The sequence below is a fragment of the Nicotiana attenuata genome, unplaced genomic scaffold (genome assembly GCF_001879085.1).
Source record: "Nicotiana attenuata strain UT unplaced genomic scaffold, NIATTr2, whole genome shotgun sequence".
Lineage (NCBI taxonomy): Eukaryota > Viridiplantae > Streptophyta > Magnoliopsida > Solanales > Solanaceae > Nicotiana > Nicotiana attenuata.
In genome coordinates, this window is record NW_017670318.1 from 49,847 (window position 1) to 62,374 (window position 12,528).

A 12,528-nucleotide genomic window follows, 5' to 3' on the forward strand; every position below is an offset into this window, starting at 1 on the left:
CAATATCAGTAGTTAGAAATCCGATTAGTTATATAGAGTAAAATAATACCGCTAAATATTGTTCATATTCATGTTTATATTTATAAATATCGCTCTTAACTGTTGCGCGAGGCCAACCTTTATAAGTAGGATTAAAAACTTTTCTAATATAATGCACAAAATTAGGGTTAGAAGGAAAAGAATATGGTAAGCACATAACAGTAACCATCTTTGCTAATTCTTCACGATCTTTATTAGGATCGTAATATAAAATACCACCGGTCACAGTGTTAATTCCTGGTTGAACTAGATTTGAACCTGTACTAGGGTTAACCGCAGTATCTACACTTGTCCCCTCTTGCTGCGCTTTCATTTGTAAATATTTAACTTTATCTCTAGGGTGTGTTTGTATGTGCCTAGCCAAACTACCCGTACCACTACGGTCTCCAGTATATTTATGCGCCAGCAATTTCCCACAAGTTTTACACCTAGCCTTATTTTGTTCTCTTACTTGAGTAAAAAAATTCCAAACTAATGATGTTTCTAGGCGTTTAGAAGGTTGTCTATTAAAAGTAGGAGTTTCTACAGGTGGGTCGGGCGGGGCATCAGTTGGGTTATTAACAGGACTAGTAGGTGAATCATCTAAATCCGGTTGGGTTTCATCTACATCCTCATTTTCCTCATCATTTTCTAAGATAGTTTGATTAGGATAAAGAGCATTCATAACTTCTTCATTTAATTGTTCACCTTGTGCAACATTATGGCAAAATTCACTATCGGAAAATTGAAAACAAGGGTTATCACTATCAAGAATAATAGGAGCAGCAGGACGGGTAATAGGTCTGGGTCGGGGAGCCGGGGGAAGGGTAGTAGGTTGGAGACTACTTTCACCAATTTTAGCTTTTCCCTTACCACCAAACATTTTTTTCAAAGAAAATGCCATATTAATTACAATTATGCAAACTAAACACACAAAAATATATTCTTAAAAGTTAAGAGTTGGAACGAGTTTACCGAATTGCCGAACAACTTCTTGAAAATTGAAAATCGTTGAAGACTTGAAGACTTGAATACTTCAATTCACCAACTTCACAATTTTTCACGAAATTGCAATAATAAAATAAGCAATTATAGAAGAGAAATTAGATATAGATTGAGAGAGATTGAGATAGATTGATGAATTGGTGAGTAAAAATGAAAGAATGAGGGGGTATTTATAGTTGAGAATTGGGGAAAAGTGTAATTATATAAAGTTTGGGGTTAAAATAAAGTTTGGGGGCCAAATGGCTATTTTTTAAAATTCCAAACGGTTGAAAATTAAAGGCCAACGGCTAGATTTTAAAATCTGACCGTTGGCTATTTTTTAAAAAAAAAAAAATTTTTTTTTTTTAAAAATTAGCCGTTGGAGCCCGTTAGGACCGCTAGGCCCGGTTGAACCGGCCCAGGACCGCCTGCCGGTCCCGGGCTTAGCGGTCCCGGTCTCGTGGGCTACACGAGCAAGACCGGCCCGTCACGGGCTTATTACCCATTAAGGGACCGGCCCACCAGGACCGGCCCGCCGGGACCGTTTAGCCCGTTAGGACCGCGGGCCCGGTCCGGTCCCGGTCCAAGACCGGCCCACTTACAGCCTTATGAGGAGGTTCCAGCCCAGACTGTGCATGTCGGACCAGCTCAGATCCCGGAGGGGTTCATCGCCACCCTAGTGCTTCAGGACGCTCTAGTCCGTTTAGTGGTCCTTATGGAGAGTGTGGCCCAGGCCGGTACATTTCCTATGGCACCAGCTGTCTCTCAGGCTGGGGGATGAGCACAGACTCCCGCTACTCACACTCCGGAGCAGATGGCTCCCCAGTATCAGATTCCAGCAGCCCAGCCAATTGGGGTAGTTCAGCCGGTTATTGAGGCACAGGCCGGTGATGGGCCAGCCATGTCTTCTGAGGGCTTATTGAGATTGCAAAAGTTTACCAAGCTCTTTCCAGTTCACTTCAGTGGTGCACCTTCTGAGGACCCACAGGATTATCTTGACCGTTTCCATGAGGTTCTGCGGAACATGGGGATAGTTGAGACTAATGGGGTCAATTTTGTTGTATTTTAGATGACGGGTTCCGCTAAGTTATGGTGGAAAGATTATGTATCTACCAGACCAGCTGGGTCGCCTGCTCTTACTTGGGACCAGTTCTCTCAGCTTGAGAAGTTTCTTCCTATCACTCTGAGAGAGGATTATCGCAGGCAGTTTGAGCGTCTCCAGCAGGCCGGTATGTCAGTCACTTAGTATGAGATCCATTTTATGGATCTGGCCCGCCATGATATTCTTCTTTTTCCTACCGAGAGAAAGAGAGAGAGAGAGAGAGAGAGAGAGAGAGAGAGAGGGTGAGGAGGTTTATTGAGGGACTCGCTCAGCCTATCAAGTTGCAGATGGCCAAGGAGATCGAGAGTGAGATTTTTTTTCAAACAGCTGCAAACGTCGACAGGCGAGTCAAGATGGCTCTTACATAGGGGGAGGTCAGGGGTCTGACAAGAGGCCTCGTCATTCTGGTGGGTTCAGTGGTGCCTCATCAAGAGGCAGGGGTACTTTTGGTAGAGGCCATCTTCCCAGGCCGTTTCATTCAGCACTCTAGGCATCCCACAGTGCTTCATGTGGTCGTGGCCCTCATATGTCTTATTCCGACCAGCTAGCATACAATGCACCACTAGCTCCTATTAGTGCACCTCCACTCCAGAGTTTTTAGGGTGGTTTCTCAAGTCGATAGGGTCAGTTTCAGGGTCAGCAATCACAGCAGCCGAGGTTATGTTATACTTGTGGTGATCCGAGGCATATTGCTAGATTATGCCATCGGGCATCGAGCAGCTCACAGCATCAGGGTTCTCGTGCCATGGTCCCGGCATCGGGTGCTTCACCCCCCGTTCAGCCAGCTAGTGGTAGGGGTCAGGCAGCTAGAGGTGGAGGTCAGGCTGCTTGAGGTGGAGGCCAGCAAGCTAGAGTCCGTCCTAGAGATATAGTTCAGAGTGGTGGGACCCAGCCCCAATGCTATACTTTCCCAGCTAGGCTTGAGGCTGAGTTATCTGACGCTGTTATCACAGGTACTGTTTCAGTTTGCAGTAGAGATGCTTCAGTTCTATTTGATCCAGGCTCTACTTATTCCTACGTGTCATCCTATTTTGCTTCATATTTGGTTGTGCCTCGTGATTCTTTGAGCGCTCCTATATATGTATCCATACCGGTGGGAGATACTATTGTTATAGATCGTGTTTATCATTCGTGTGTGGTTACCGTCGGGAGTCTTGAGACTAGTGTAGATCTTCTGCTTCTCGATATGGTGGAGTTTGATGTTATCTTGGGTATGGATTGGTTGTCACCTTATCACGTTATATTGGATTGTCATGCCAAGATGGTGACCTTAGCCTTGCTGGGGTTGCCTCGATTAGAGTGGAGAGGGACTTCTAGTCATTCTACCAGTAAAGTTATCTCTTATGTGAAGGCTCTGCATATGGTCGAGAAGGGGTATCTAGCTTATTTGGCTTATGTCCGTGATTCTAGTGCGGAGGTTCCTTCCATGGATTCAGTACCAGTTGTTCGTGAGTTTCCAGAGGTGTTTCCTGTAGACCTGCCGGGGATGCCACCCGATAGGGATATTAACTTCTGTATTGACTTGGTTTCGGGCACTCAGCCCATTTCTATTCTACCATACCGTATGGCCCCGCTAGAGTTGAAAGAATTGAAGAAGTAGTTGCAAGATTTGCTTGATAAGGGCTTCACTAGACCTAGTGTCTCGCCCTGGGGTGCGCCCGTGTTATTTGTGAAGAAGAAAGGTGGATCGATGAGGATGTGCATAGATTACCGGCAGTTGTACAAAGTCACCATCAAGAACAAGTATCCATTGCTGAGGATTGATGACTTATTTGATCAAATTCAGGGTGCCAAGGTGCTTTCAAAGATTGATTTGAGGCCTGGCTACCACCAGTTGAGGATTAGGGCATCTGATGTCCCTAAGACAGCTTTTCAGACTCGGTATGGGCATTATGAGTTCCTAGTGATGTCATTTGAGCTGACAAATGCCCTAGTAGTATTTATGGATTTGATGAACCAGGTGTTCAAGCCCTATCTAGATTCCTTTGTGATTGTGTTTATTGATGATATCTTGATCTACTCCCGCAGCCGAGAGGAGCATGAGCAGCATCTTCGGATTGTACCCCAGACTCTGAGAGAACAGCCAGTTATATGCTAAGTTTTCAAAATGCGAGTTTCAGTTGGACTCAGTCGCTTTTTTGGGGCACGTTTTATTAGCAGAGGGCATTCAGGTGGATCCTAAGAAGATTGAGGCATTTCAGAACTGGCCTAGGCCCACTTCAGCTACAGAGATCCGAAGTTTCTTAGTGGCGGGTTATTACCGTTAGTTTGTGGAGGGGTTCTCATCTATAGCAGCACCATTGACCAGGTTGACCCAAAAGAGTGCCCCGTTCAGATGGTTAGACGAGTGTGAGACGAGCTTTCAGAAGCTCAAGACTACTTTGACTACGGCGCCGGTGTTGGTATTGCCCACAGATTCAGGATCGTATACGGTATATTGTGATGCATCTCGTGTTGGCCTCGGAGCAGTACTGATGCAAGATGGCAGGGTGATTGCATATGCGTCACGGCAGTTGAAGGTCCATGAGAAGAACTACCATGTTCACGATCTAGAGCTGGCACCACTGTTCATGCGCTGAAGATTTGGAGGCACTATCTTTACACTGTGTCGTGTGAGGTATTCATGGTTCATCGGAGCTTGCAGTGTTTGTTCAAACAAAAGGATCCCAATTTGAGGTAGAGGAGGTGGTTGGAGTTATTGAAAGACAATGATATCACCATCTTGTATCATCCCGGGAAGGTCAATATGGTGGTTGATGCCTTGAGTAAAAAGGTAGTGAGTATGGGCAACTTGCGTTCATTCCAGTCGCTGAAAGACTGCTTGCGTTAGATGTTCAGGCTTTGGCCAATCAGTTCGTGAGGTTGGATGTTCCAGAGCCCAGTCGTGTTCTAACTTGTATTATCGCTCGGTCTTCCTTATTTCAGCGCATCAGGGAGCGGCAGTATGATGACCCTAATTTGCTTGTCCTTAGGGATACAGTGCGAAACGGTAGTGCCTAGAAGGTTACTATTGGAGATGATGGATTTTTGAGGATACATGGTCGTATTTGTGTGCCTAATGTAGATGGACTTCGTGAGTTGATTGTTGAGGAGGCCCATTATTTTCGGTATTTTATTCATCCGGGTGCTGCCATGATGTATCAGGATTTGTGGTAGCATTATTGGTGGAGGAGGATGAAGAAGGATATAGTTGCATATTTAGCTCAGTGTCTAAATTGTCAGCAAGCAAAGTATCAGCATCAGAGACCTGGTGGTTTGCTTCAGAAGTTAGAAATTCCTGAGTAGAAGTGGGAGCATATCACTATTGATTTTGTTGTTGGACTCTCACGGACGTAGAGGAAGTTCGATGCAGTTTGGATCATTGTGGACAGGCTGACCAAGTCAGTGCATTTCATTCATGTGGCAGTTACATATTCTTCAGAGCGATTGGCTGAGATTTATATCTGTGAGATCGTCCATCTTCACGGTGTGCCCGTGTCTATCATTTCTGATCGAGGTACGATGTTCACCTCGCACTTCTAGAGGGCAGTACAACATGAGTTGGGCACGCAAGTTGAGTTGAGCACAGCATTTCATCCTCAGATAGACACACAGTCCGAGCGCACTATTCAGATATTGGAGGATATACTCCGCGCTTGTGTTATAGACTTCGGATGTTCTTGGGATTAGTTCTTTCCACTTGCAAAGTTTGCCTACAACAACAGCTACCGGTCGAGCATTCAGATGGCTCCCTATGAGGCATTATACGGGAGGCGGTGCCGATCGCCAGTTGGATGGTTCGAGTCGGGGGAGGCTCGGTTGTTGGGTACAGATTTGGTACAAGATGCCTTGGATAAGGTAAAGATTATTCAGGATCGACTCCGCACAGCTCAATCCAGGCAGAAGATTTATGCTGACCGTAGAGTTTGTGATGTTGCATTCATGGTCTGAGAGAGGGTATTACTCCGAGTTTCACCCATGAAGGGTGTGATGAGGTTCAGAAAGAAGGGAAAATTGAGCCCTAGGTATATCGGACCTTTTGAGATTCTTCATAGAGTGGGTGTGGTGGCTTACAAGCTCGCATTGCCACCTAGTTTGTCAGCAGTCCATCCGGTATTCCATGTTTCCATGCTCCGGAAGTATCACGGTGATCCGTCCCATGTGTTAGATTTCAGCTCTGTCTAGTTGGACAAGGATTTGACTTACTAGGAGGAGCCGGTGGCCATTCTAGCCCGGCAGGTTCGACAGTTGAGGTCTAAGAGTTATCCTTTAGTTCGAGTGCAGTGGAGAGGTCAGCCCGTTGAGGCAGCTACTTGGGAGTCTGAGTCGGACATGCAGAGTAGATATCCACACCTCTTCACCAGTCCAAGTACTTTTCTATGTCCGTTCAAGGACGAACGGTTGTTTTAGAGGTGGAGAATGTGATGACCCGATAGGTCATCTAGAGTTTTAGAACTTAATTCTTGTTTCGAAGCCTCAAATATCTCATTTTAGCTTTCCTCGATCTGCGCGCGCAGTCTGGGTGTTTTTTTCGGAAAGCTCTTATGTTAAAAACTGCTAAAAATATGAAAACTTTGCCTTAAAATCCATTTGAGTTGACTTCGGTAAATATTTTGAGAAAATGTACCCCTGGATCCGTATTTTCACGGTCTCGGTGGGTCCGTATCGTGATTTGGGACTTGGGCGTATGAGCGCGAATCGAATTTGGAGGTTCCTAGCTCGAGTTATCGTATTTTGTTGAAATATTGAGGTTTAAAGGGTTAATGAATCTAATAGTTTGACCAATGTTTGACTTTATTGATTTCGGATCCGTATTTTAGTTCTGGAACTCGGTATAGGTCCATTACTATATTTATGACTTGTCTGTCAAATTTGGTGAGAAACGGAGTTGGTTTGACGTGATTCGGACATCCGGTTTTAAAATAGTAGTTCATGAGTTTTTTTGAAAATTTCATTTGATTTGGTTTTCGATTCGTAAATTTAGGTGTTATTTTGGCGATTTGATCGTGCGAGCAAGTTCGTATGATGTTTTTGGACTTGTGTACATGTTTGGTTTGGAGCCCTGAGGGCTCGGGTGAGTTTCGGATAGGCTACGGAATGAGTTTAGGACTTAGGAATGTGCTGGTGTGCTTCAGTTCTGGTGCAAGCTTCAGACCTTGCAATTGCGAGGTCAGGCTTCGCATCTGCGATCTCTTTCAAGTTCTCATTTGCGAGCTACTCTATCGCATTTGTGAAGAGTAGCTGGGCACCACATGGTTCGCATTTGCGACCAAACCTCGCAATTGCGAAGTGGGGCTGGGGGGATAATGATCGCATTTGCGATCAAATGGTCGCATTTGTGGAGTGGCCATTGTTCGCATTTGGGAACAAATCATTGCAATTGTGATGATACCAGAAAATGTGGGACTTTGCATTTGCAAAGAAAAGCTCGCATTTGCGGGGTTCGCAATTGCGAACCCCTGGTCGCAATTGTGACATCTACAACTAAACAAATAGGAGTTAGACGGGATTTTTTCTCATTCTTCAAATTTTCAAAACAAGAAAATCCTAGAGGCGATTTTCTCTAGAACCCTTCTTCCCCAAATCTTTGATAAGTGCTTCTAACCTATTTTCTTTCAACCTTTCATTGCATTTTATAAGATTTCAACCTAAAATCTAGTGTCTCCATTGTGGGAATTGGGGGTTTGGGTAGAATTAGGAATTTTTGTAAAATTGGGATTTAGGCCTCAAATTGAGATCGGATTCTAAAACAATCACATAACCGGGCTCAGGGGTGAAAGGATAATCGGGTTTTGGTCAGAATTTCGGGTTTAGACCTTGCGGGGCCGGGAGTTGAAGTTTGTTGACTTTTTTAATAATGACCTAAATTGAATCTTTTGCAAACGTGGGTAGTTCCTAAGGCTTTATTTGAATCGTTTGGTTGGTAATGTTACACCCCATGTTTTTGTACGTGAAAGTACGCCATAAGTAAATTGATGAAAGCTCGAAAATGAGATATTACATACCGCATTTTCATACGTTAAAGTTTCGTCGTAAGTTAATCAACGTAAGTTCGAGAATGGGATTATTTTGAGATTATAAGCATTATGCTATTTCAAACAAGTGATGAGTAAATTCGTGGAGGTGAGAGGGTAAGCGAATTGAAGAAAATGAAATTCGTTGAAGTTTGATATTTTGGAGTAAAATACGGTCTAAGCTATAATATCCCATATTTATGAACTAGTGCCATACAAGGTACCACATGGCCATGATAGTAAGGTGTATAAAGTGTGTTAAAAGTGAATAGTATTTTATATAATTTGAGAAAATTCTTATGTGAATAATTGGGTAATTATGGATTTTTAGTGGGAGATTAACTAAGTAATTAAACTAGTAAAGTAATTTGGATATGCTTGACAAGCCAAAAACGTGGCAGCACATTAAAACCAAATTATGACTCATAAAGTCACATAAAAGGTGGCACTTTTGGAGGAAATTTTGTGACTAAGTCATCAAAGTTGGGCCCACATCCATGTATAAGATGTCTTAAACATTAAGTGTCTCATGTCTCTTAAGAGGTCTCATCACGTTACTATCTCAAAAAAGTTTCATGACTCTTAAGAATCACATCATGTTACTTTGGTCATTCTAATATGCATTTGCATATATCACAAAAGCAATGTATATAAGATCTTCAACAATTCAAAGCAATGTGAGATTTTGCGATTCTAAGGGAGCTCGGTATAATCTTTCACATGAACATCATACGGATTTTTCACTATCTCGATTCGCCGTTGCGTGTTGTCGCAATTAACGTGTGTTAGAGGGATTGTCAAGAGAATCGGCTCAGGTATGTTAAGGCTATCCCTTCTTTCTTTTTGGCATGATCCATACGATAAAAACGAAACGAGCAAATGCACAACTTCCATGAATGACTCTATTCATAGAAATACTAGAAATGCCTATGTTCTTTATTCCCATATGTCTTATTATTCTATCGTCCGTTCATGGGTCTCAGAAAATATGTAAGTTGATAAACTTTGTTTCATGATATTAATCAAAGTAAAATGGTCTTATGACGTTTTGAGAGATTTTATTGACGTACTTCTCATGCATTGCATTCATTTATACATGTACATTGACCCGTGACTAGATGGCGTTATATACCATATATATGTATATGGGATATGGGAAAAGGGTACGGCGTTATATACGCACCACCACTTCATCATCTGGTATACGTTGATGATTTTGACCACAGTGGCCGAGATGATATGATGGGATGCCCTCAGAGGCTTGATTATGTTATGAACACATTTACCTATGCACGACATGACATTTTATACGCATATGCATGGCATTATACATATTAATGATTCATAGAGTTATTCACACTTAGATGTCGAGTCTTTTACTCCATGTTTCTCTCATGTATATTATTTACTGATTTTCATTCCTTACATACTCGGTACATTATTTGTACTGACGTCCCTTTTGCCTGCGGACGCTGCATTTCATGCCCGCAGGTCCCGATAGACAAGTTGAGAGTCCTCCAAGTAGGCTATCAGCTCAGCAGAAGGTTTTGGTGCGCTCCATTTACTCCGGAGTTGCTTATTTGGTCAGTATGATTAGTACATGTATTTATTGGTATGGCGGGGCTTGTCCCGACCTTTACAATATTATGTACTCTTAGAGGCTTGTAGACAGAGGTCATGTATACGGATACTTATATGGTCTGGTCGGCCTATGTTTTAAATTTACAAATGATCATGTTGGCCTTGTAGGCCCGTATGTCACATGTCTAAGTTTCTATATCAGGTTGGGTCGTTTTATGTCAAGTGTTCCCTCATGTTTTATTCTTGTTTTCCCATGACGACCCTTCTGGCCCATTTACTTATGATGATGTAATAAGAAGAATATGTTACATTGGTACTCGGTTGAGTAAGGTACCGGGTGCCCGTCGCGGCCCATCGGTTTGGGTCGTGACAAAAGTGGTATCAGAGCACTGTCCTAGGGAGTCTACAAGCCGTGTCTAGTAGAGTCTTGTTTATGGGTGTGTTGTGCACCACACTTATAACCATGAGGCTACAGGGCATTTAGGATTGTCACTCTTTCTTCTTACTCTAGATCGTGTGGTAGAGCTCAGTTATAAGAACTCAGTTCCCTAAACTCTGTCTTATTCATAATACGAAGATGCCTATATCCAGAAAGACGATTGGTAAAAGATTGCATGTGGCTATGGAAGAGTTAAGTTAGAGGATTTCGATTCTGCATGATGCTTATGATGAGTAAATGCGAGGCCTTCAGTAGATCATGCATGTACTCAAATGTGTAACGTTCTTGATAAGGAGCTTTAACGCAAGAATATTTATCCACTCTTATGCTAAAAAAAAGGAATTGGAAGGTAGACACAAGTTTCAGCAAGTAAAAGAAGCAAGGAGAAGAAGGATACGACATACCCAGTTAATGAAGACTATCATTATTTACCATTCAGGAAGAGAGATATAAGCATTTTGAGTTACCTTCAACAGTAACAGATTTATGTACAATCGGCCACACCCATCTCAGTCATGCCCTATGGGAGCAAACGAATATGGTTTAAGAGAAGGACAGGATATCAGGATCCGGCTGGGGTTAGAGTAACCCAAAATGATGGATGGATTGTTTGAGTTACTTGACATTATCGAAGGACATTGTAAATGTGCTAACAAAATCTCCTTGTGAGACACCCAGATGGTGCACTCTAAAATACTACAGCTAGATATGAGTACTATAAAAATAGGCACTGGAAGCCTTGAAGGGATAAATATTACCTTAGTATGGCTCCCCTCCCTAGTAGAGAGAGAATGTTAGGCAACCCAAAGATCTAGTGGATGGAGCCAAGGGGAGCTAAAAGCAAACGAATATCTTGTTGAAGTTTTCAGAATAAGGTGATAGACAGAAATGTTAGCTGGGACATAAGAAGAGACAATTAATGAAGCATTATGAGTAAGATGTGATACATGGATGACAACGGTAGATCAAAAAAATGAATGACGGTATTATAGAGTCTATAGTCAAGGGAAGGAAAATAATAGAGGTGACGGGCCTTGAGGAAACAAAAGAGTATAGGTCATAACATCACATCCTCATTTCGAGAAATAAATTCATGACTCAAACATGATTACCAGGAGGAAAAAGTTAGATCCCAGAGTAATAGAAATCAGTATGGCCAGGTGAACAAGATAAACTAAACATGAATTAGGGATTGAGTGATTTGAGAATGGTCGATATCATGAGAATTTCAGATTACGTTCCGGCGATAATAGAATGGACAACAGAAGAAGATTCATGAGAAATTTAGAGAATGGTCATTCAGGAAGACGTTTCCCTAAAGCAAGAAATATGAATAAAATTAAGCTTAAGGGACTGTATGTGCCAGTTACACTAGGTGTCACCATCGTGAGTAAGGAATTCCGTTATCTTTGGTACAGAAGGATTACCGCAAGGCGAGTAAAGGTCATCGATGACGTGAAAAGACGCCAAAGATGAAGAGTTAAAACATCTATAGGTATATCGTTGTAGCGCTAAATTTTAGTACTCCCCTAAAGGGGGGAATATGGAGTGATGTGGCATTAAGTCAGAATTAAGCAGTTCTAGTAATTATGGAATGGTAAAGGAAGAATGCGATAAAAAAAATGAATGAAAAAGGGATGAGATTGCACTTATTCAAAGCCTACAGATATGCTACGATTCCAGAACATTATAAACATAACATCAAGGAAAGGAAGAAAGGGTCCCTGCCTGGGATGTTATTGATAAATAAGGAGCCGGTGCGAGATGTAAGTTAAGAAAAAGGAAATAACCCAAGAAAGATTACGTGAAATATTGATATGAGAATGGGCCAACAAGTAGTTAGTGATTGATTCGGAAAAAGCCTAGTTATGTCTAAACAGGAGGTTAAAGACAAGTCAGCAGATCATGCAAGATAAACATAGTAAAACTTAATATAGTGAATTCAGCCTCGCAGTAAGGTCATTGTAATACTTGAGAAATATTCAGCTAAGAGTTGGGGTAGTTAAAGGTACCATATGAGTATTATGGGAATAAAGGGGAGTGCCACCGGTAAGACAGTCAAAATATCAGTTCAGAAGCAACCCTACTAGCACAAGGGCGTGGAGGTAAGTAACTACAGATAGTTATAGGCGAAGAAGAACATCAAAAATTTTATTGGGTATACGATGTGATAAGCTCATAGCTTTACAAGAGTCAGAGGGTCTCCCCTAAGTACAACAATGAAAGACTAGCTGAGGAACTAAGGAAGAAGGCTTCAACCTAAACATGGTAACTTGAAGGAGAAATGGTCAGGTAAAAAAAATAGTCTCACAACAATATTTGTATGCACTCCACAAGAAAGTGTCATCTACCGTGGCTAATGAACGGGGAGTAAAAATTAAAAGTGATATTCGAGATCATATGAGTTGCAC